This window comes from Gymnodraco acuticeps, unplaced genomic scaffold, assembly GCF_902827175.1.
Source record: "Gymnodraco acuticeps unplaced genomic scaffold, fGymAcu1.1, whole genome shotgun sequence".
NCBI lineage: Eukaryota > Metazoa > Chordata > Actinopteri > Perciformes > Bathydraconidae > Gymnodraco > Gymnodraco acuticeps.
In genome coordinates, this window is record NW_022991973.1 from 1,168,675 (window position 1) to 1,195,845 (window position 27,171).

The 27,171-nt window shown below is 39.6% G+C and overlaps 1 protein-coding gene across 1 annotated transcript in view; it reads right to left on the reverse strand.

Moving 5' to 3' along the window:
* tshz1 (teashirt zinc finger homeobox 1) overlaps positions 1–26,295 on the reverse strand; it is a 145,768-nt gene extending 119,473 nt beyond the window's left edge. Inside the window, exon 1 of the mRNA XM_034200957.1 lies at positions 26,176–26,295. The gene's annotated coding sequence lies outside the window, so the exon portion shown is untranslated. The remainder of the gene's footprint in view (positions 1–26,175) is intronic.
* Between the last annotated feature and the right edge of the window lie 876 nt (positions 26,296–27,171).

Here is a 27,171-nt window from a genome sequence, read left to right on the forward strand (position 1 = left end):
CTTAAGTAAAGCTTATCGCTTATTGCTCACAACAGTATGTTAAACAAATCCATTATAATCCAAAAGACTACTTAAAATGTGAATTTATAAGTCCAAAATGTGAGTTTGATCCGATTGGCCGGCTTTATATATGTGATGCCTCCATTGTTGCCAACTTGTGAGGAGCTACTGACAGTGATTCAACCAATAATCATTTGGTGGTTCTTGTGGGTTTGTGTCTAAGCGTAGAACCACTTTGTTGATTGCCTTTAATAAAAAAATAAAACCCCTTTAAAGTTGTGGCATGATACTGTTGCAGTTCTTTGGCTAATAGTGAATCATATGGCATCATTAGAGTCAGCAGCCCTTTTTTAAATTGTCATTTTTATTGTTGAACTACCTCATTTTTTATCTCACCAATTAGGGAATATACTGAGAATTTGTCTTGTGACTTTCTCTCTGTATGAGCTCAATATCCTTCCTTACTAAATCATTCAACGGCACTGTGCTTCTCATTAGCCAGCTTAGTAAAAGCTTCCTCAAAAATCAAATAAATCTGCGCCAGTGACTAAAAATGTAAGTCCTGCCGGCAAGCTGTTAGGAAAATATATTCTTTTGCCTTTTTAAAAAGACTGGTACATAAGATTTAGAGCACTGCAGTCCTGAAGGCGGGCTTAGCTTCACCCTTGGGTTCTGGTAGAATGAAGAAAAAACTGGCTGCTTCGGTTATGAGATAATCTGGGCTACGGTTTCTTTAGAGAATGTTTGGTATTGCCAATTAAGAGCAATCAAAGACTCGCTTAAGACACTAAAAAATAAGTGATATGAGTTGAACGTCTTGGTGGCATAATAAACCATGCAACTGGAATGACCCTAGTTTGAGTCCAGCCGGGACCCTTGTTCCAGGCATAGCAGCCATGCACAGTGGCCATGTAGAATAGAAAATTGGACATTTGAAGCATTTTCATGTTTTTGTGGAGACAAAATGTTTGGCAGCTTCGTATTGAGAGCTCTAACACGTGAGTTACTGCAACAAATGAAGAGCTTTCTGGGAAAAGATTGTGAAGAGAATCAACAGTCTTGGAACGATAAAACAGCTACAACAGCACCACTGTTGAACACAGAGAAGAAGGAGAATGATAGGGGATGATCTTGAAGTCAGCAATTGCAACTCAAACTATCGTATTATGATGATTTCTAAAAAGGGCCAAAACAGTCCTCTTGAGATTTTTTTGTTTTATTTCATGAGCTCTTGATTTTTGTGTTTATTTCTCGCCTCCCAGAGCGACCATCGTTTAAATGCAAGCTAACATCTGACATTGTTGGGGCACGGTTTGTTTATGGAGGGTGATGGCTAGCCGCTGAGATGCAGGACTCACTTGGGACTGGACCAGTCAGATCTAGTCAGGCCCTGGATGACGAGATGAAACAGCCGTTCAAGGCCTATCCGCACAGGTTTGCGTTGAAAAGACAGCATGGCTTGAGGCCTGGGAGACGCAAACGCCCATGGGTCTGTTTATAAAAGAAATACAAATAAAGTAAGACGGTAAAAAAGAGCAGGGAGGAATGGAAAGAGAAAGAAATATGATTTATTTAGCATGTTTACTATGTGCTTTTTTCTTGGAGAGCAGATTCATTTTTTTAAGAAATCATTGATTTGAAGTCCCAAGCGTATGGATTTTAGATTCCTGTGGCATTTGACTTCAGCACTGATCCCGTGTTATTAGGCAGGATCTTATCTCTCTCACCTTCATGAGGAAGTTCCATTTCTTTGGTTTTCTGTTTCTAGACAATAGTTTTACCCTCAAAGTGAGGAGTTGGATTTAATGGTGGTCATTTAAGTTTCATCTGATAACTACAGAATAAAATACTCAATCACATTTGTTTAGGCTAAATAATGTGGCTACAAAATGTACAACAACAGTTTAGTAGAAGTTGTTTTTGTTTACCATTTCAAGATGTATTGCTGTCAGAGCGACTAAGGAAGGTGAATGATCAGGTATCTTACCCTGAACAGTATAATGAATCTTACTTTTAACACTGTTTTTAAATAAAGCAATGTGATTCAATTAACAAGTGGTAATTCAATTATAAGACACTTGGGTTTCAACCCTAGCTTAAACAATTAAAGTGCACAGCGTGCCTTCGAAGTCAATGTATTCATATTTAATCTGTCATAAAACAACCTACATGTTACACACAAGAAGTTTGTTTTTAACCTAACTATACAGCTGTTAGCAATAAACATAACGGCGGTTTGGAAACATTTATATGTATATACAAGTGTATGCAATATTTAATGAGTGTGGACTACATTGGTCTATGTTTCCAAAAAGCACGCACATTGCATAATCTGCTCGATGGGTTGGTATTAGGGCTGGGCGATTATGGCAAAAATCATTATCACGATTATTTTGGTCAATAATTGATATCACGATTATTAAAAACGATTATCCATTTACTTTGAAAACATCCATTTATTGAAATAAAAAAGTTAACGGTATGTTTTTAAGAGTTGATTAACCTGAACTGTAAGTATAATTCAACTGAAAAAACAATAAAAAAATTAAATAATAATTACATTTTTTTTTTTTTTTAAAAATACAAATAATAATCGTTTTATTTCGATTACGTTGTTTTCGTAATCGTTGCAAGCCAAAATCGTAATCGCGATTAAAATACGATTAATTGCACAGCCCTAGTTGGTATATCGCTTTAGTCCTGAGGGGAATACCATATTTGTAAAGGATTATACCTGCCCAACATTAGCATGTCAGCAACACAATAAAGAGCATGATAGCACACTTAAGTTAGCATTTAGGCCAAGCCACCAATATGCCTATGTACAGCCTTTCAAAGCTGCTAGCGTGACTCTTATTATAGGCCAGAACCCCTTTGATTGATCGGGCAACCCACTGCATACAAAAAAGCTCATCAAAAGTTGTTTGATTATTGTAGACTCCGTAGAGGTTCCAATTTCCTAAGTGATACTAGTTGAGGTTACAGAAGCAATCACTTCCATTTACAAGCAATGAATGAAACTAAATTCAACTGTAAAACGGTGTTATGCTGAAAATGTAGGGTTATCATTAGAGTAAGATGGTGTGTGTATGCATACAACCTTTCAGTGAAATGTCTCTTGTGATTAAATCAAAGCTCATCATTTATGCACCACTGGCTCACTATTAAAATATCATGTAATTAACACCTTTTCTACACATTTAAATTGCCGATCCTCATTCTCATCACAACTGACTGCCCATTTTTCTGAAATCACAGCCTCTCTACAGCCATCAGAAGTAGCCCATTTTAATTGCAGAACACCAGCAGAGGTTTCTCAAGAGGATGCAGAAATAACGGTAAGTGTCCACTATTATGTGACTTAGTAATCCATATATTTAAAAAAGGCCCTGATGCAAATGAGGGTTAGGACGAGACTACTCTGAAGCAACTTTGGATGCAGCAGCTATTCATCACTGTGGCTGGAGATGCACTCGTGCTGTCCTTAGCTTTATCTAATGAAGCCCCCATATGCAAATGAGCGTGCCCTTTTTCCTTGATTTGTCCTCTTCTGTGTTTGTGGCTGAATGTGGGAAAGTGGGCGTTTCAATGTGGCATAACTGTTACAGCACAAGAACTCTAAATTCACAGGATAATGTATGTATGGAGGACACCGTATTTATGTTAAGAATCACACTTACTATTGCACACAACTCACTTCTGCACCAGGCATTGAGCTCTACCAGTTTCTTTCTTTTAAACTGATTTTCTTCAATAAAAACCTTTGGTGTCATCTATGTAGAAACTCTAAGCAAGGAAAAATATGAAAAATGTTTTTTTTAATATATCAAATCAGATTTGATTGTTGTTTCAAGCAATGGTGGGTGTCGCTATAGTCTTTACGTTGCTTACAGGTTAACAACACACACACACACACACACACACACACACACACACACACACACACACACACACACACACACACACACACACACACACACACACACACACACACACACACACACACACACACACACACACACACACACACACACACACACACACACACACACACACACACACACACACACACACACACACACACACACACACACACACACACACACACACACACACACACACACACACACACACACACACACACACACACACACACACACACACACACAGCTTCAGAATACAACTAGATTCAATGCACTGATTCCGAGAGACTTTATAAACGTTGGCTTTTAAAAAACGATTTATGTGACGGTTTGCATAAAAGGAAAACTCATTACTCAAACAATTACGCCACATTTAAAGTGAAAAGGTCATTCTCAGATCAGGATCTTCTACTGTGCGCGACCAAACAGCACACCAGTCATCCAAGATTTCCACTTTGCTTGTACTAAGTCAACTGCAGGCAATGTGTACACACACACAAACACACACACACACACACACACACACACACACACACACACACGGCCTGTGGTTACACGATGACATGAATCATCTTTGTTGAAAAATAGCTTTTAGTAAGGACAGACTCGCACAACCTTGAAGTCTGGATTCCATGAGGAAACGACACACAACAAAGTTGAGCTTCCGTGTAAACACATCCTAGTGACACCATCATTTAGTAAAGCCTTATAGGCGCATGCAAGTGGAACACAGTTAATGGCTTTGAATACAGATCAATTAATCTATATCTAAGCTTGCATCAAAAAGCCATCTCATGATATGCCTATAATACTTAAACATTAACAATTTGTGGGTAAGGGTTGAGAACATGTTTCCTTTAAAGCACTTTGAATTGCCTTGTGTTGAAAGGTGCTATATAAATAAACTTGCCTTGCGAAGAATAGATCAAAAACAGGTCCTTTTAATGTAGATCGCGGTACATTAATGCCGTTTTTAGAACAAACATCTCGATGGAAAGAGAACCACTGCATCAGGATGATGTGAAAACTGAGATATTGACTTCTATAGGTTACGGTCATTAATATGGGATCACATGGTAAACAACAGAAACCATTGACTCCAGGATGCCCATATATTGAGGATATGAGAGCAAAACAACGAGAACAATCCTTGAGCTGAAAACACAGCTGCGCAGTCAGCTATAGAGAATAAAAGTGAATTAAATAACGTGCCGTGAGAAAGAAGAGGAACATTGTGGAGTGTCTTCTGTTGTTCATAGCATATGTATTTTTTGTATTCAATACAAGTGGCCGAAAAGTCAAAGAGTGTATAATGAAGAGAGAGCTGAACGGTGGGATAACATATTGCCAGACAGCAGCCATTAGCCAGAGAGCTGCAAAAGCACATCAGGGGAAAACTCAAAGAGATAGAGAGGCAACAAAGAAAGACAGGGGGAAGAGAGAGTGAGGGGTGGAAGCATAGATGTGGAAGGAGCGAGGGAGAGAGTGCAGAGTGGAGTGTGGAGACTGATTGCCGTTGATCTTCACAATAAGCAGGGCCGACAAGCGGCGAGCGCGCCTCTGCTCCGACACTAATTGCCCGTGAAAGGTGACCCGCGGTGAGGCGGAGGCGCTCAGCTCCGATCGGCCTCGCCGCGCGACATCCGCCCTGATCGCACGCGACACCAGACAGCCGAGCCGTCACACCGGCCACCAGCCGCACCAGCTCAACAGCCGGAACCCATCCGGAGAGGGAGACAGACACAGAGGGGAGAGAGAGAGACTGAGTTAGGGGAGGAGGGACTGAGAGGATTGAGGGGGGAGACAGGGAGAATGGACCACGATGGAGAGTTAAAAAGAAGAGTGAGAGCAGGAAGTAAAAGGAGAGAAAGAGGATCAGACACGGGGAAACACTAGGGAGGAAGAGAGTAAAGAAATAGAAATATTGCATTGTAGTAGTGCTGTCGTATCACACCAAGTTGGTATATGGTGTGTCTGTGTGAAATAGAACCTAAAGAGGACCAAGGAGTGAGTCAAAACGGCATGGTTAACTGCATACTAAATCCAAACTGTATGCACTCTTATGAATGGGACACAGTTCACAATAGTTTTGAAAACATATTGTCATGACCTCTGCTTAAGTGCAAACTAGGAGTAACATTATATTCATTATGGATAACTGCCAAAAATACATTCATGATGAATTCATTGTCCATAAAATGTCATAACATACTAGGAAGACTCTTTTCCAAAACAACAATCCAAAAACCCAAATATATTCAATTTAGAATGATCTAGAACAAAGACCATCTACAACTTGTCTTCTATCTTTAAACAAGACAGATATGCATTTCCTCGTCAGCATGAGATTGAACCAGGGTATCATCAAATCATAAAGTCTCTAATTTGATCTTCTTTTGATTGAATTAGCAGACATTCAATGTGAAATGTTCACCATGGTGATGGCATGAGGGGGAAAGATGAGTTATTTAAGGGAGGACGCAACACCGGATGGACTAACAGGAAGTCAACATAAAACAACCACATTGAAAAAAGGAGGTAGGCTGAATGAACGAAAAGGAAAGAGAGAGTTGCAGTAATGATTTCTGAGGCAGCGGAGAGTAACAGCAGCCGTTAGGGAGGCGACAGGGCTGCAGTCCTCCTCAAAGTCTCAGGACCATAGAGAAGTGTGAAACAACAACATAATGGTTACAGATGATGGGATGAAGGGGGGTTGGTGCCATGAGATATAAGAGGGAAGGGAAGGCTGTTCTGAGGACTGAGAATAAAATGCCTGGCTGGAGTGAGCTGCGGGCCCTCCTCCTCCTCCTCTTCGTCTTCTATCCAGGACACAACATCTGAAATGCTGCCGCCATGATTTACTTTTACTAAATTGATTTAATACATTTCCTAACTTCACAATTCTAGTAGGTACATGAATGTTATAGCACCAGAAAAAGGTGGGAAAATAGAAACACATATATGATTACGCATCTTATCTATAGTCTTACTTATAACTTAATTGTATCATTTTGAAAGACACCTTTTCCTTTTGCTCACTGTGGCATTTTTAACAAACATGTTATACTGCAATGACATTTTGAAAACTACACAGAACTTCCAGAAGCATCTTTATTATTGATTCCCACTGCTTTTCCTTGGGTTTTAAGAGGTTATGAGGGGGGTAAAGAAGAGAGACAGGCCTGGATCTTTTTACACATGGAGCCAGACAGCTGGAGCCCAGTGGGGGGGAAGGAGCTGCGGACCCTTTTCCCAGCACAGATACGGATATATTGGAACGCAGTGGCCATTAATAACAACTCAGTTGTCATCTGCACAGTCATTGACCCCCAGACCGGTCAATAAGGGAGGAGAGAGTGAGGAAAAGAGTGTGTGTGTGTGTGTACAATGGCATGAGCTAAAACCGCTTCTTAAATTACATATAAATACAACAAATATATATATATATGTATATAAATGCAGACTACATATATATTTTATTGAGGCCATATGTATTCTGGATTCAGATGTATTTGTGTGTAAGGTTTAATTCAGTTTGTGGTTAGCACCACCCTTTGGCAGTGCACAGTATTGTACGTTGGAAACGTGTTTGAGCGGTTCATGTTAATTAACCTTTGCATGCAGGCTTTGTGAATGATGTATTCATGTGAAGCATGGTACATGTGTTGGTGAAAACACACATTCATAATATAATGATTTGTGGCAATAGGTCAGAGCTATATTCTCTGCTATAAGCATCTAAAACAAGAATAATTGAGTTGATATGAACACTCATCAAGGCTTTGACTGGGTTTGTCTGTCAAACGGGAGATTCATTATTTATTTACTCTCCAGGTAAACAAAAAGACAGTATTTGTGGTCAGATATTCCCCTTGCTGACTTTATAAGGAACCCTAAAAAACAGATTTATACAAGACAAATAATAGCAGTCAGTAAAATAGAAGAGAGAACTTATGACGTGTGAAACTGAAAATCGTCTGAGAGCATCAACTGAGCGAACAAAGACAAACTAACAGCTTTGGTAGGAAAGAAAACAGTTATCCTTCCAGCTTCCTTCTCAATACAATAAATGTGCCTTTGGTATAACAGTAATCATCATATTTCATGCTGTCACTTTCTGTATAATTGCTCGCCTTGGAAACGTGCTTCCCTGCAACTTTCACTATCCTACCGAGCACAGCAAAGAAAAGACAGACACACAGCAATTAAAGTGTGCTAGTTTTAGTTACCTGCACCAGCAGCACCTGACAAGTTAATTATTTGCAATCATGTCATTTTTCAAACAGCCAACATTACAAGGCCTGCATGTATATTTGGAGAGTGAACATGGCAAAGCGTGCTCAGGTGAACACTGTGAAGTCTCAACAAGGTGCTCAAAGTAAGATGCTCAGGTATTGTCTGCTAATGACAGGACATGACTGTAAACCTGTAAGTAGTGTACTCTCTGTGAGCTGTCAGTGGATGTCTGATTTCTCTTGTTGCCAGGCAACTTTATTTCCAAAATGAAATGATGACAGGTTGGTAAATAACATGATGAAACATTTAGTTACCTTCCACTTCGTCAGCGATGTTAACACAATTATCTAAATATAATAAAAGATACAAGTGGGAAAAGGCAATTATCCTACATCCATCAACATCCTTCATCGCAAGGATCAAGTAAACAAGGAGACGACATGCTGATATGATATTGGTCACATTAAACTCCACTTCAACATCCTGCCTTTCATTTCTAAATGCAAAACGCATGCTTTTATTTAGCTGCTTCTGAATAAAAAACAAAACAGAAAGTTCTACTTTTCACTGATGAAACCCAAACATTTGAAGCATTAAATATAATGTTCTTTTTGAAAAATGTGTCTGTGCTATGACTTGAGTTGAGAATTTTAGAAAATATTTTTCTTCTTCAAAGTAACACATTTACATGGGAACATAACATAACTGGAACTTTCAAATGTGTTTACTTGCTTCATCTATGGAAGTATCTCTCTCCAGCTTTGATGGAGGGATTGCACTTGAGAAACTAACTCCAGGCTGGATGATAATCAAGGTTCCAAAGTTCTCCAGTTTGGCGAAATATCCACAAGCCATCCAAAGGACTTTCTAATTAAGAAGTTTCCGCTCAGGCACTTCTGGTTCCTTTGTATGCAGTAAAAAAAAAAGTTCCTCAACTTCCCCCAGTCCTGAACACTTTGTAGTGGCGCAGCGTCAACTCTCAAAGTCTAGGAGCTTTGCTCGTTTCCCCCGGAGACCATCCCGGAGATTTCCCTTTGCACATTTACGAAAGACTACAGAGTGGCGAGTGATAACGCGGTTTAAGATGCTAACACCTCGCCATTAACATGTGGCCAGTCCTAGCGCCCCCTCATCAGCGCCCCGAGGGTTTCTTCCTCTGAAATGCTCTTTTAGCAGCTCCCTGACAGCCGAGCGTTTGGCTTTCTACTTAATTAAAGGGGAAAACATGGCCTTAACTGGTGCATGGTCGCGCCCAGCCTGCATAATGGGACGTAATTAACTTCCCCTCATCGTTACTTCACTTCAAAGGGCTGGTTTTGAGTCAGCCATGCAGACACACAGACACCCACACACATGTATAAGATGTGTGTTTATTAGTGCTTGTGCGCACAGATAAAGCCCAGAGGAAAATATCCCTATAGCTCTCCTCTGGGAATTAAATACTAAAGCCTGGACTGTGGGGAAGATCCTGGAGAGAAACGTGTTTCTGCTAACTGGTGAGTGAATGTTCAAAACATAAACACACATATATATACACATATATATATCTGCATGCTATTATTCAAAAACAGGTATGGAAATGTATCAATATTTTTTTTAATTTAAAATGTTGATGCATGTTTTGCCATGTTGCTCACTCTCAACCGGACATACAACTATAATTACATTTTAATATAAAGTGATGTAAAATTATTAAATACAATGACACATACAGTAATGCTTCAAGTGGTTACACATAAACTTACATTAAACATGTATGTAATGCTTTAAATTAAACTTCAGTGTCAACACTTTTCACTGCCATTTAATCGGATTTCACTTCATATACAAATTCAATTGATCTCAGTATTCAAACTATTCCAGATGTTAGAAAACAAAAAGGTGACATTTTCCTTAGTTACTACATATTTATTTTCTTTAGTTTGCCCTTTTCTGACCTCTTTTAACACCAACAAATATATTTACACTTAGAAAATAAACATACACTACACACACACACACACACACACACACACACACACTTTCTTGCCGCAGTCCAACACTATGTGGGGAAAATAAATCTGAATGCTGACATCTGCCACATGCATTTGGCCGCCAACATGGAGGTGAGTCCAATGTCTCGACCAAACCAAGTTACCGTGAATTTCCCAGCTGCGAGTGAACAAGCGAGCGACAAGGCTCGGCCAAATCGGACTGATGGCTGGGCTCTGTTTGCCTTTTGCTGTTATTTATTCATGTGTTTATTCTTCCTGTCGTTACCCCCTCTGATCCAGCGTCTCTCTATCCTTTCCTGCCTCCCCCCCCAGGTGCCAACGAGGAAACACTGTCTTGTTACATCAGGTGTGATATGTACCCACCCCCAACCCGTGGAAAATTGTGCAATTTCTTATAGCTGAATAAAACATAAAACGGGTATTATTATTTTGTTGCCATTATTTTATTAACATGATATACTTTTGTATCTTACCGTCATTGAAACATGACATGAAAATAACCCCTAATCAAGTTATGTGTCAAATAAATAACATTCTTTTCAATTGAATCATCTTATCACCACTGCTACTTAACTGTTCCTGAAACACTTAGAAATAACACTTTCTAACAGTTGTTTTTTTTACAATGTAGCTATGGTATTATTGCTGCTACTTACATTTGATCATTTTTCTTACCTTGGACGTTTATTTTTATTTTAATACCGTGTGGTTGCCTTTTTAAAAAAAATATATTTTAGACTACCCATTTTAATTAGCCTTTTATTTGCACGGTCACGTTTGCCAAATGTCTGATTCTGAAACATTTGACATATTTTTGCCCCGACTCAGTTTCTATTTATTTTGTATACTGTTTTTTGTCCAGTACATCTGACAGAGCAGAGGCTACAATCTGCTTGGTGGCTGCTGGTGGAGATGATGATGATGATGATGATGGTGATGGTAATGATGATGATGGTGATGATGGTCCCTGAACATGGTCAGTGATGGTCCTTCCAGCAGTCTGTGGCAGGGGGGATGGGGTCAAATACGAGCACTTATGACAACACAGACTGGATTTCATTGGTCACCAGTGGTCGACAACCCTGTTACACTTTGTATCAACTTGTGTCAAATCAGTGAACCACACAAACACATACTACACACACACACACACACACACTCACACACACACACTCAACCCCCTCATGGTGAGCCGTTGCCATGTCGCAGTTGGTTTCCCTGGACGAGCTCCACGGTTACCCTGAATTTACATGCGTGCTAATTAGACTGGAAGAAATGATTGGCTGCTCCCAACATTGCAGTAAAGAGGGCCCATACATAAACACACGTGCATAGACACATGCTCGCCTGCACACACACACACACATATGGACGTCCACGTACACAAAGCCCTGGTGGACGGTAATGCATTAGGGCGCGCCCCATCGCACCATGTCAAGAGACACACCTCGGTTGAATTTGGGTTCTGTCACATGTGATTTACTCGCCGTCAGACAACCTCACACCCCTCCCCTCCGAGTGTACACATCTATCTCCCTCCAAGCCCTGTGTATGTGTGTGTTATTTCCTCCATACTGGGAATGCAAGCCAACAACATATGCCATGTTGTCGTGTGTATGTAGGTTGCTTTTATGAATGTGTGCCAGTGAGCTCCGTGTGTAAGTGATGTGTGCTTTATGTGTGTGCGTCAGGGTGGTTAGAACTGAAACCCCCACAGAGCTTCTCCATAATAGTCCTAAATCAGCCTTGTAATAATAACATCTCACCCTGTGTTATTCCTGCTGCAATCCTATGTGCTCAGGCCCCCCAACTTCTGCCAAGAAGCCCCTTTTGATGTCTCCGCTGCTGGCAGGACACAGTGAGCTCTTTACCCTCAGCCTCACACAGTCTGCAGTGTGAGGAAAAAGTGAGACTGAGCATATGGAGGCTGAGAGGCGGAGGTGTCCACAAAGCCATACGGTGTATCCAATACACAAAGGGGAATTTCTCTCATCAGTATCCTTTTTCCTTCTCTATCATCCATATCAGATGAGATAAACGCTTTAGTGTTACTTTAAAAGAGATTCTACAAAGACAAGTTCCTCCCCTGGATGTCATTGAACAGCGTTTTAAAGATGGTGAGCTGAGACCCTCTAAAAGTGGGTCATAAGATGTTCTGCCAGTGCCATACTTAGAAGAATGTTATTCAATAGACCATCTTCTCATAGACAAGGTCAAATTGGATTACTCAGCGGAGAACCTCGGTGTTCTTTACTATTAGTTTCACACCAGTGCAGAACACTGTCTGCCTCTAGCTTTCACTGCATAATCTGAAAACATTACACAATGTCGGTTGTTCAGTCCTCTTGTGTGTGTGTGTGTGTGTGTGTGTGTGTGTGTGTGTGTGTGTGTGTGTGTGTGTGTGTGTGTGTGTGTGTGTGTGTGTGTGTGTGTGTGTGTGTGTGTGTGTGTCAAACAGAGCAACACACATGTAATAACAACAGGAACTCCATGCTAGAGCACGATTAAAATACTGCTGAGGCACCACTGCTTGATTCAGAGAGACAAGGAGGAAATATTCCTCCAGCACTATGTCAAGTCTTTGGCTGTCTTCCTTCCTTGCTCTCGTTTTGCCAAACATTCCCTTTCTCCCTCCCTCGTACTAATGTTCTTGTCTTTCTTTCACAAAGCAATATGAGCTACACAGCAATTATTTGTGTCCCAGTCTTCCGCTAAAGAGCAGGTTCCCACTCACAATCCTGTTCAATCAGTTGATTATTTATGCATGTGGTAAAACATGGATGAATTTGCAGTAATTACAAATGTTTATGTACATTTCATGCATTGCAAATTCTGAACCATCTGTGTGTGTGTTAAAATATGTTGTTTGACTTATTCAAATGACATCTTCTGTGGGCCATCGTCTGCATCGATCAGACAGACAGGTTTGTTCCATCAGGTTTCTGTGATTGTCTTCTTAAGCAGCTATTTTAGTGTTCTAATGGTAACAAGTAGAAAGAAGGGGGAGGGTCTTATCGCTGAAACGGTCAGTTGATTAATTGATTAGTCACCCTAGAGGAAATGAATGGGCAACCATGTTGATAATCAATTCATCTCTTAAGTAATTGTCAGCTAAACGTTAGCTATTAACATTTGCTTGTTCTTTCTTCCCGAATGTGAAAGAATGCTGCATTTTCTCTTTATTTGTGTTATAGCATTTGAACACAATTTTATATATATATATTATATTTGTATCATTAAAAACACACCTGTTCACCCCGGCCTTCGGGCCCTAGCCCTTTCTTGGTCCCCCGGCTTCCTTTATTTTTTGTTCGCCCTTTGATTGTCTGTTTGTTTTGTTTGTCCACCATGTTAGGTCCCTTGAAAGGCGTTATATAAATATCATTTATTATTATTATTATTATTATAAGAACAAATCCAAAAACTACAAGAAGAGCAACATAAATCACTGAGAGCAGTCATATGTAAAACAAAACTTAACAGCATTAATATTTGAAACATATTCAGGATTAGAGGGGGCACAGGAGTGTGTGTGTGCAAAGATGTGTGTGTGCGTGAGTGAAAGCATGCAAAATGGAAGAACATTAACACTGATACATTTCAAATGAAACAAAAACAGTTTTCAATTGTGGCCCCATTATAGGTTTTGAGGTATCCATCGTCCCTCTAGAAGGAAAAAAGAAAAAGGAAATCATCCAATTTAGCAAAAGAGGGACGAGTGAGAGAAAAATGTGACGCCCCAATTACAAGTAATTACCACTTTTCGCTCTCAACATGGTGAAATGATTTGATGCCTTTCAGAGGGTCGTCTGGTTTAGCTCAACACAGACATCTCCCTCTGCCTTGTGTTAGTGTTTGGCGGTGGTTAATACGATCATTTGGTGGAGATAAAAGACGGGGCGGTTAAAAAGGATGGCGCTGGAGCTGGATCTGCAGGCTATAAATCACACAAGGTGGTATTGAGATGAAGTGAAGGTACGTGCCACGACAGCCTTTTCGCTGCGCCCAAGACCAGAGATGATAAAATAAATACATCTCCGAGGTGGGGGTGTAGTGTGTGAGGTGGGGGTGTCGTGTGTAAGGTGTGTCGGTGTGTGTGTGTGAATGCTTTACTCATGTTGTGCCTTGTAGCAGGACTTGGAATACTGGAGGACATCCATCAGCCAACCACTTCACGTTTCCACATGTTTAGATTAGACTCCAAACGAGAGGAATGACACTTTTAAATCAACGTTTAAATGTGGGATCTTTCTGTCCACTTTTTTCTATTTTATGTGGTTGGACACACGTTTGCTACTCAAAGGTGTTTCTAGAAAAATATAGTATGAGGGCGCTAACGACACTTCCGGACAAAATGACAGCCCTGCCCCCTTTCCGGCATAAATCATGTATTAAAGCGAAGCGATAATAATAGTTTTTTCAAGTCTTAAAGCTGCAGTCATATATTGCACATTAAACAACAAATACATCCTGATTTACTGTTTCTTTAGCTGCTCTACAGAAACAAGAACAGTCAAATAAATAATGTAATTTAGAAATCACAGTTTCAATGTAAGCCTGCTGACTGCCACTCGTCCACCGGCAGACCGACCGGACATCGATCCCCTATTTATTTCAGAGCTCCGTAAAAACAAAGCAATCTATGCCGTCTGACGGTCTATTTGATACGATTTGTTTTCATTTTTTTTAAATAAATAAAAATGGTAGTTTAGTACGAGTGCAGCGCCCTGTTATCCGGTTTGGACATCCCTGCTAATAACAAGGCAATGTCAGGCTGAAACGGCCTCTATTAATGATGTCTTTAGAGCAGGTATTGTGACATTTGTAGATCGACACAGCTAGGTGGTCAATTAGAATTAGAAAAAAGGACAAATTCTTCCAATAAACATTCATAAAGAGGGATGAAACAATTAGGTTATTGAGGGAAAGTCAACAATCTTCTCAAAGTTCTTTATAAAGTAATAAGCCAAAATGGTTGCTAGCTATCGGTTCCAGCTTTACAACTAACATGATTTTTGGTTGTGTCTGTTTTCTATTATTGAAAATAGGGCTGCACGATATTGAAAAAAAAAACTAACATTGCGATTTTTTCCCCCCCTGCGATATCTATTGCGATATGAAAACATACAGGAATTGAAGAAAATACCGTTTTTCCCCCGCAAGCCATCCTTTCTTGAACTTTAATGCTATACAATTGGTATTTTTTTAACTATATTTAACCGGACGAAGGATTTTAGTCACGGACGTCTGGATCTTAAGTTATCAGAGCAACAAGCTGAGCTAGCTCGGTTAGCAGCGCCGAACTGATCTGGAGAAACACATGAAACTACTTTTATTCAGTGTTGTTACCTTTAATCACCGGGTCCGTTTGCTTTGGAGATTTGATTGTGATTGGTGGTTTGCTGTGCATGCAGAGCCTGCATGTCACTCACTCAAGTACCCCTGACATGAGAGCCGCGCAAGTTTTCCTTTTGTAGCAAGCAGCAAAATAATTGTAACATGACGTGTTTGAGGTAATTTGCCTACTTAATATCGCAAGTCCTAAAAAAAGAAAAAAAAAATGAAGATTTTTTTTTTTTTTTTAAATCGTGACGTCCTGCGATGTGAATATTGCGCATGCGCATATCGCGATTATCGTCACAACACGATATATCGTGCAGCCCTAATTGAAAAGTGAATATCTTTGGGTTTAGGAACATAAATCAGACAAATATGACGGTTGAAAGACCTCAGCAAAACAGTGAAGCAGATTTTTCAAAAAAATATCTCGATAAACAATTTCTATTTTCTAACCATAATGAAGTAAATAATTAAAGAACTCTTCAACTCAATTATTTGTAGATTAACCTATTTTTTTTACACACCATAAAATTGGAAAAAGAAAGTACACCCACAAAAGAAAAAGCCAAATATATACTGCTTTTTATCCTATAAAAGGTTTTAGTTGATATTGACTTAAATAAAACAAATCAATAATCTTAATAGTTGTTTAATTCCGAGTCCACTAATGAATACATTAATTGTTTTAGCAGATAACTGTATTTACGTCCATAACCTCCTGGCCAGTGGTGAGCAGTTTCTTCTTGCCAACGAGTGTCCATTAGGACAGAGAACACGATCACAGACAACATGCAGTGTTTCACCTGTGGAGATACCACGCGATGAAAAGCTAACTTATTTTGAAGGTGATGTGACCCCTTTTACAGCTCACATCACAACAAAAGCCCCTGGAGACAGGCACAGAACGTCTGTCTATTTCAGAAAGCCTGCTCCTCTCAGGCAACCAAAACACACACTGCTGTAAGAGATACAGGTGAGGCATTCACACACACACACACAAATACACACATAAGCACTCAAACCAACAGCTCTTGCTCACTCCCAGTATTGCATGGTGACATCAACACGAGACAAATACAGTTCCAATCCACCTGGTGGTTTGATGGCTCACACACTCACACATGACAATGCATTGATTTTTATTTCTCTCCCTCCCCCTCTTTGCTAGCTCCACTGGGTGCGCAGACGGGGCGCTGTGGAGAAATCCATTAAGCCGACACTTCTCGTTTCCATTGACTGACAGGCCTTGACGCGCTCGGGCTTTTGGCCCACCCGCTTGACTGGCAGCTCGACAGTTAAACAAGCCCTCCGGTTGCTATAATAGTTTAAAACACTTTCAATTACCCGAGTCAAACAAATCCTGCAGACGAGCGGTCGGGTGCTTCTCTACAAGCAATCCTACACCCCAGCAGGTCCTCCTCCGCCTATCCTTTGGTTTCTCTGTGGAGATCGCCCACGCTACAATGAAGGGGAAGAGTTTTTCTGGACAAGGCAAGCATGAAGTCAGCGAGAGAAATTGGAGGGTACAAACTGCTAGGTGAGAAAAGGGAGATGATTCTAAGGTTTTCTCAAAGCTCTCCACTTTCTGTGTGTAGATGTTTTACTGCCTCTTCGTCCCACGCACACCATGAGCCCGTATACATGTTTGTGACGGCAAGATTTACAACAAAAACCATTAAACATTAAGTAAATCAGTTTTGACCAACCTCCTGACTTCTTCTGTGAAAAGCACACAATAACCGGGGGTGGGCAATTTCCACAAATCAATGAAATCTCACAGTAATAAGCCAGAGTCATAAATCACTTGTTAACAAGCACTTCACAGCGGCTGCAGTTCACTCGCAGGTTTAAACGCTCCTTGCATACTGTGAGACCTTCATTGCCAGTACAAACATGAACAAGGCACATTTTTTTGCAGGAGATGAAATGATATCAAGCAGATTCTTTTTTATTTAAATGTGATATTAAAAACAAAATGTAACACAAACACGTCAACCCCGTGGAGCTCTAAGCATGACGAGTTACTCTTTGCTAAATTCTCAGAGAAAATTACATTTCCATTAAGCTAAGTACTTATGTCACTATTACTATTATGTATTATTTATTTGTCTTGTGAATCTGCCCTGCTGTGAAACTGAATTCATTACAGGCAATTAACAGCTAACACATTTAAGAAAATCTGTTGTTTTTTGGGAAATAAAACATAATAGGAAAATACATCTGGGAATCAAATGTGACGCTTGAGATCACATATTGATTACATTTCGATTTTGGATTGTAAAACATAAGTAGATCAGTGAAGCTGTAAAAGACAGTAAATACCTGAATAGTTATAAAAAGGAAACAGCGTTTACAGTCTGAGGCATAATATAAGAAGGTTATGATAGATAGTCAACTGTTTTATAATGTGACCAAACCTATGATGTTATATCGGACCTGTTGTAATGTACGAAGAGTCTAATGGATCCGTTACTGTAAAAGGAGAAGAATGCTGCGCGCCGCATGCAATCACCACCCTTCTAACACGTCCATATTTTAAAAGGAACAAATAAGGAAACTATGTCAGGGCCGCAGAATCATTTAGTTGCATTTTTTTTTTACCACTAATTCAAAATTCTAATTATGCAGAGAGTGTTTTTTGTGTTCTTATTGGTTCACTTGTCTCATTTGAAATGGCCCGAGAGTCTTGGCAGCACACCTTTTCTGGAGGTTCGTTTGTTTATGCATAATTATCTGGCATGAGCAGCAGCACCTAGGGCTCTCGCTGCTGCCGCTGTAATCTCTCTGTTGCCCCAGAAACACACAACACACACGGCAGCAACACACTGAAGGCATTCTCTCTGTGTCCTTGAGAGTGGTGGTGTGGAGAGGATGTGAGGTGTGCACGCAGGGTATACAGGAATACACTCGGTACATATTCTGTTGCTAGTAGTAGAAGAAGAATTAGAAGATAGTAGAAGAGTCCAAGCAATGTTTCACAAATACTAAGATAGTTTTATTAGTGTGATTTGAAAAGGTGAGTCTTTATACCTTCAACTGGATAGTTTGGAGTTGCCTTTTGTCAGTATATTCATGATGTACTGTTGACACAACAAAAGATCAAACTAATTGTTTGAAGAGAAATATTGAAAAAGAAGATTTAGCACAGGATGATATCCATCACAGAAACATTCAGACGGCGGTAGGGAGTCCTGATTCATGGGGTTTCATAATGTGCATGATGCATTCCAGAAGGGAGTACTCAGTATTATAAGGTTCAACTGTAATGCAAATTAAACAAATGTGTTAAACTGCCATTGACATCATTCAATGTTAGGATGTTGACCATGTGGCGCCCTATTTGTCCTTTGACTCTAGGTCACTCACCACACTCAGAAGCTCTAAGATAAGACATGGTGAGATGTATCCAGTGTGCAGTAACAAGGGAACCACTGTCAGAGAAGCAATACAATCAGCACATCACCATCACCTTGAGCACAACAACAACAACAAGAGTCCTAAACTTTTGGATGTTAATAACAATAAAGCATTTTTTATTTCCAACCGTCTTTGTTCTCCCTCTTCTCATGTGTTGTTCATTGTGTTCCGTTGACAGCCGTGTTGGCAAATACAAAACGGGCATAAAAGTAAATGCAACCATTAAACCGAATGTGTTCTATCCTGCATTGCTTTGAACAGACTACAGGCACGTGTCCAACGAGCCGACTGAAGAACGGCTCCGTTCCTAGTGGGCTAAACAGGAAGCAACAAAGTAACACAATTGATTAGTTCCCGTTTACTTTGTTGAAATGCAAGCTACTTACTGCTTTGCAGCTAGCCGTGTCGACCTGCTGAAATGACACAGCATCATGACAGGCGGGACCGAGCAGCAGCTACACACAGGAGGCCGTCCTCACACATGCCAGGCCTTAAATGTCACTCTGCTCCGTTCGGTCTGGGAACACTCAGCAGGCATTTACTAACATCACGGGTGTTAATGGCGGTAAACCAAAAGTACTCTGAAAATGATTGGTCCAGCTTCTGAGCGACTTAAAAGTAATAAGAGGCTTCTTCTGAAGAGAGACGACATGAAGCAACTTTGGATTGATTTGACTAAAAGTTCTTAAACTGAAAATACATTCAACCGAAACAGTATTGAACAAATCAGTTGTGAATAATTCCAATGATCGATGCAGTAATTCCATCTTGTGCAAAGCCTGGTTAAAGGATTGGGAGTTTAGAGCGGACTACTTGAAAGCACATCGTGCCATCTAAAGCTCTCCCCACTGTTTACAGATCGCTCTCTTCTGTTGTGGCTCAAACTCTCCTTATTGATCTTCTTTGACTAATATGAAGCGTCAGTTTGGCACGTTAAGAGAAGCTTGGAGGGTTTTTGAGGTTTGGGATTTTCCCCACAATAAGTCTTGAAACAGAAGTCATCCACATTTCATTTGTGAATGCCCTTTAGTGTGAAACCCTCTGCAGTTGAACATCTGGAAGAGGAAGACGATGTGGGTCGAGTCCCAAAGCAAGCGGGATATCGGTCTAAAACTAAATGGAGCACAAATACTGCGTGTACTTGATTTCCTGCTACACAAAGAAAAGGACATCTAAACATATGCACACAGTAGCCCTGCGGTGAGGACTTTTTATTTCCAAGACAACAGAAAGTAAATATCAAATGATCTAACAATTTAACCAAAACAATGCTAAATGTGTTCATGCGTAATGATGTGTTTGATGCTCAGCAGTTAGAACCTAATTGTGAATATGTTGACATAAAGAAATAATAAGCAAGCAGCATGTTATTAGTAAGACTTGCAGTAATGGCTGTACAACTACGTAGGGTCATTTAGAAACATTTGTGTTTAATTGATAATTCGGTGGTTGTTTGGTTTCTCAAGTTTAACATTTGGTTTGTGTAGAATTGTAAAATCCATATTGAAAAATGTATATCATTAAAGTCCAAGTGCAATAACTCTTCACATACACATTCACATGAGATTGTTCATTTGGATGGTGTTGGTTGAGCAGTCTGTAAATCTGTGAAGACATTCCACTCGTCTCTCTGTGGTTCTGTTTGGTAGCAGTGTGATCATAAGTAAGCAATCTAAAGTCAGTGGAAGTGAGCGGGGACTCGGGAGTGAAGGAGAGCTACGGTGACACATTCTCTCCCTCCTCTTCCTCCTCCTCCTCCTCCTCCTCCTCAGCCAGGCTTCCTACCCAGGTCAATACAAGCAGGCGCCACAGTGCAAACAGCCCAGGACACACCATGTAAAGTGACTCTACAATCCTCCGCCCCCAACCCCCCTCGGACACTATTCGCCCCTAACAACAACCATTGATTTTTCTCCTGATGAGGATCTAGCCGGCATTTAATCTAACATTGTAGCCCCTCACTGTAGGACATGGCTGAGCATGTCATGCTAATCGATTGGTCACAGCAGCAAACCACTGCAGGTTGAGCAGTGAGCACTTTACCTCTGCTGAAGAGGTCTGTCTGTCTCTCTATTTAACTATCTCTCTATCTGGCATAAGACAATTTGGTTTAACATCTAAACACAATATACGTTTCTAATTTCAAGGGCAAAGAAGAAGGGGATTATATTTAGCGCTAAATTCTCTAAACCAGATGATAATTGACATTTAGTCACAGCACTTCAAGGCACTGTACATGTTTGCCTGAATGCACTACCAAGCCTCTTGAGGAGCCCATTGTTTACAGAGACATGACTTGACCAATGGTGCTGCGATCAGAACGCCAGTGGGTGTCCACCCATAATCCCTCTCTTTGTCTACTACAAACCCCTCTTTAGGCAAGGACACTGCTTCTAAATACTGCCATATGCAAATTGTTGCATGCAATTTGCATTTTTTAATATTTCAAGCCTTGGGATTCACTGGAGTCTCGGGCCGTGCTGATCACAGACTAATGCACCTCTGTCAATCATGTTTCAACATGCATGTGCTTTTAAGAATGACTCAGAAATGCAAGTGTATTTAATTATGCCTCAAGTGAAATTACTTTCATCGAGGGAAGAAATAAGTGTGTTTGCACCGTCTCAGCTAAACTATTCAGCTATTAAAGTACATTTACCATTTTCTAATAAATACAAACACTATCTATTTGGTCAGATTTAATTAGGACTCATAACACTGTTTAATAATCACCGGTAAACTCTTAACATTCAAAGTGTTTTTCAGGATTCACAAAGATGCAGTTTTTAGACTCTACTGTTCAATTACTTCTTCATTTGACCCCAATGAAACATAATGCAGGATTCACATGATGTGGCATAGGACGGAATGACAATTATGAAAGCCAAATACATCAAATGCATACCACTATAGAATTTATTTATATGCTGTAAAGACAAATAATTGATGAGACAAAATGCTCAAAGTCCCCGTTTTCTGTTATCATTGCATTTTCCTACTCGTTAGGCTCGGCATTTTTCTAGCAATAGCCATGTAGTGTTAAACACAAAACATCACAGAAACATTTGATCTAGGTCTGCGTTTCATCATGAGGAGCATCTCCATCCCCACCTAAATAAATAAGCAACATATAGACTGCATCCCTATTGTACCTCAAACACAGCCCAGATGATATGGGACAAGAGTGGCAATTAACCATTTCTCTCACTCTGAATCCAAACCATACAAAAGAAGATCAAGGCTGGTTGCAATCCACAGACTATGCATCATTTATGTGGCTGGTACAAAATACCGTTCTGTTGCAGTTCTGTTCATTCACTCGACTAATTCATTGAAATAAAGCGTCCCAGAGGGATATCCGTGTAATCAAGCCTAATCCCAGATTGATTTGAGAGCAGTCGAAGACAGAACGCTGGAGAAATCTGGGAAAGCTCTCTGTCACAGGAGGAAGACTGCGGGAAGCGGGGTGATCGGAAGAAACCCTTCTGGAAGCTCCGGTTTCAAATAACAGGATAATAAAATAGCTCTGAAAAAAAATGTACGATACAAATGACTTAAATGTGATTGTTTAAACCACGCTGGGCTAAAATGTGGAGTTTCAAAGCCTCAAAGTGATTAAGCCAGAAACCTTGAAGTAGGCCTAAGGTTAGTTTATTCTTTTCTTTTGTTTTCAAACCCCATTTTCCTGAAGATTCTCAAGGCTATTGGTGATATTAACCATATATTGCTCGCATCAGCAATTCACATGGATTTGATTTGAAGGTATGTGTGTGTGTGTATGTGTTGGCATGCATGTATTTACTCATTCTGGTCCTACTGAAGCTGCACACTGTCTCTGAGAGAAAGAAGCACAGAGAGGAAAGCTGAGGTTCCAGGACACTGCACGAGCAAATGAAGGAACAGCGGGGGAAGGAAGTCTGTTTCAGTGATTACAAGAGAGACAATACGAGAAGTGAACGAAGACAACATGTTATAATGTCATATTTCTTAAGATGAAATGTTTCATATATGAAAAGGCACACACGGAACGGCAAGATATGCGAGGGACAACATTTTCAAGCAATGCATTGTTTTATTTGACTTTTTATTAATTTGAAATGTTAGGATTAAGTGTTGGATATATTTTCTGCTAAAGAAAAAAAAGAAGTGATGGCGTGTATCCTAAATAGAATATTATCCACATCATTTAAATGTGTAAAGCTGATCCCTAACCACCTTTTCTCTCACATTATGGTCCCTGTCTTTGTCTTTGTTGCAATTACCCTCTCGACACGCTCTCCTGTACACTCACGTGGCTACACGAGGGTTTCGTACACGAAAGGACTTCTGGAGGAGCTTCGCTGCATCATTATCCCACGGAGCCTGCAGCCTCAGTGCGTCCCACTTCGACTAACACACGGCGGGCTGAACGTTCCGCTTTGCCCCCTCCGCCAGAGAGAAAGGGCCATATCACAAACGTTTTCAACACATTGCTGATGAAGAAAGATATTTAAAAAACACAATATTGTCCCCCTGTAATGTATTATTAAATAAAAAGTAGCAAAAAGCTAAGAAATTACATTAAAATCATTTCGACAAAAGGAGCCAATTCATATAAATAAGTCATCATTTTGCTCACTGTTGTCGTCTCCTCACTCATCAAGTGAGAAATACATACAGTTTGCTTCAGCTCAAAAGCATGCGGGAAAGTTCAGCAACACCATCCGTGTTGTTATGCTTTCTACTCAGGTAAAGGAATCTGTATCAAAGGTCATCAAGCTCCATCTACTGACGACATACGGTCCATACACACACACATTACACCACAGCATTATACAGAGGCGCTTCAATTGCTTTACTGCATTTCTATTCAGGACGAACACTGAGTATTTCACTACTGCAGGAATGTCTTACTGTCTATATCATCCCTCTCAAATTACTCATACTAAACACTATGGTAAAACATAGTTTACCAGCCATAGCCCCTTTTTTTAAAAAATATTTATAAAGGGTATGACTTTTTGTATCAACATTTCATAAGAATAATTACAAAAAACTGTTTAATTATTTTACCATCCAGGCCTACTTTGTTTGTAAAGTTACATATTTTTGGTTTAGGACATTCTAACAAATATCTTTTGATATTGATTTGACTTGTGATTTTATTTACATCTCAAAGACACATTTATGGTTAGGAACACCAACATTTACATTTAGCAGCTGCATGTTTCCAACACGGGTAAAGTACTTTAGAGGCTATCTGGCGCCATCTACTGGTCACACATCGCACGTACAATCAAATGCATTTTTTCGGATGAGAGTTGATCATGTGGCACGACTAAAAACAAACACATTCCTCCTGGATCTCATTGTCCTTATAAGTATACGGTTTCACAACTTTACACAACTTGATTGACTGCTATACTACTATACTGCTGCTGGTTTATTAGTACCGATACTAATGAAACGGAGGAATCGTACCGTTTTTAACGGCAGGGTATCGCGGTACCTTTCAAGTATCGGTACACCGTGCAACACTAAATTGAACTATTCATATCTTAGACTGCACTGTAACTTTTATTCATGTATTTTATACCCGTGTTATTCATCTTTTATGTTTATTTTATTCTCTTTGCTTTTTAAATGCCATTTGATCATGTTTGCGCCACACTTTATTAATGCTCTTAATGTCCTTCTTTTTTGTAAAGCACTTTGAGATGCCTTGTGTTAAAAGGTGCTAAATAAACTTGCCTTGCCTATACTTTCTTCAAATATGTTTGACCTCTAGTTTTAAAACTTGTTTACTCACATCTATAGAAGATAATAGAAAACAAGCGAGCATATTGGTCTAGTAGAGATGAAAGTGTTGATCTTCTTCCAGACTCTGGCAAAACTACTCCAACAAGTATTTTCTGAAGACTGAATCATAAAAAACTGTCAAATTCCAGGCCATGTCTTTTTTGGTTCATCATATACATTTAGTTTTGGCTTGAGTAATCAATGTTTTTTAACTAAATGTCATTATATTTATTGTTAAATGCACTAATTTAATGTATGCTATCATTGTGAAAACGCATGCATCATGCAGGCTGAATTGCTCAAATAAATAAATAACCATTTCACCTGGCACCATCTAGTGGCGATGTCTGGCAAATACAATACCAGGCAAAAGCAGAGACACCACACATTTCAGCAACGAATGACATAACTTATACTGCTGTAGTAAATATCATTAACGACCAATAATCAAAATCCACAAGATGTAGATCCCTCCACCCAGACCCAGCATCATACAATTAGACAAATCATTAGGAGCAAATATAAAACATTATTTTACAAGCATCCCTCTCTGTCATACTGCGCGAGGCAGAAGACAGAAGCAAGGGAATTCTTTGGCAGATCATTTAAGGCAGGTTTCCAAAAAAAGTCACATGCCAGCAGCACATCATGACAGTGAGCGACAACACACTCCCTGCAGCTCTGTACACACCAACATGACTGCAAGTGAGGCCTATATTCACAGAAAACACGCAGAGCCACTCTACATGTGTGTGTGTGTGTGTGTGTGTGTGTGTGTGTGTGTGTGTGTGTGTGTGTGTGTATAAAATATAACATTTTAAACTGGAACAGGTAGCCATAATGCCATGATGGCTGTTGTTTAAAATGATTATACAAATGAAACTGATGAAAAAACAAAACTTTGTGAATCATAACAAAGTGCCTTTTCAGTCTTCAAAATGAAAAATACCACATTTTCAAAAATACCACATTGGGTTAACTTCAAAGCTGGAATCAACTACTTTGGACTACTAACTGAAGTCAGGCTTTTCAAAAGGTCAACTTCACCTCACATCCTTTTTTAAACATGTGTGCTGTCCCCTAATAACCAGTATACATGATACAATGTGACAAATCTTCCTCACCCAATTCTACTTTAATTACAAACCAACCAACAACTAGCTTAGCATGCTACTGTATGTTTCCCTTGTCCTGCTGCTGAGACCATCTCACTCTCAAGCTATTTAACTGTTAGTATTACCGTGAAAAAAATACATTTAAATATACCCAAACACTACAGCACAATGACACAAGCCTTAGGTCCAACACAAAGAAAGTAACATGTATAGCCTACTACCGAATAACAACATTTAGTTTGTAGCAGCATGTTGACAGCTAGCATAATTTAGCCGAACAAAGCAACAGTGAAAGTTAAAGCTTTTTTAGCAACACATGTCCACAACTGTAGCAAACAGCAGCAGCAGATAAAACAGTAAGAAGTGACTCACCATTTTTAAGAAAGTTCCACTTCTGAAAGAGGTCCGTCGAGCTGGAAGTAGTTGATAACTTTAATGGTAAAGTTTCAACGAGGGTTGTCAAAATTAGGTAAATGTGATGGTGGCCATTGGCTGTCACGAGACAACGAGAACCCACCTGTAGTCGCTATTGTTGTGACGTAACTGCATGGCAACATGGAAAGTGATTTGACAACCGGATATATGATTTTTTTTTGCGATACTGAATTCGGTAGAATATCAAAATGTAGTGCAAAACTATGAACATGATATAAATAACATTACATGTATTGTCACCTTTACAATTTTACATCATATAGCCTATGCTACAGTAGGCTAAATGCAAATACAGCAAGTTATATCAAATTTCACAGCATTTTAATGTAAATGTAAATAGGCTAGTCTATAACGAATTAACACAAAAAAGGTAATACAACTTTCAAATTCTACTGTATTTTTGTTATAATCTGTTTCCAATCCAGTTTTATGATGGAAGTTTTTAAACTTTATATCCTCGTTTATCTTAGGTTTAATAGACCAACATATCTGCAAAGTTTAGATATGTGAATATTCGAAAATAAATATAACTACACTTTAAAGCCTTTTAAAGAGTTTACCAGCCGACAAAGATACAGTAGCAGGAAAAAAGTGTAGTTATTGTTGATGCTGTTCCCCCTTGCAAACTTCAGAGGTTAGTAAAGGTCACACAGGGCCGTGTGTTTAAAAGTTGTTCCTTTTAGCAAAACGTGAAGCTTTTGTTGAGTTTAATCCATTCTCCTGTGGTATAATGTAACAACGTAATTAATTCACAGTTTATCTGACTGTTACCTCAGCCACCTCAGTCCTTTGTTGATCAGAAGTCTTAATCTACTTTGTAAAGAAACATGTTGGCTTGGAATGTGCACAATTATGTGTTCAAGGATTAAGGTGCTATTTATCAACAGCAAATACTGTATGTATGCGCTGGATCGCACAATAAATTATAATTGT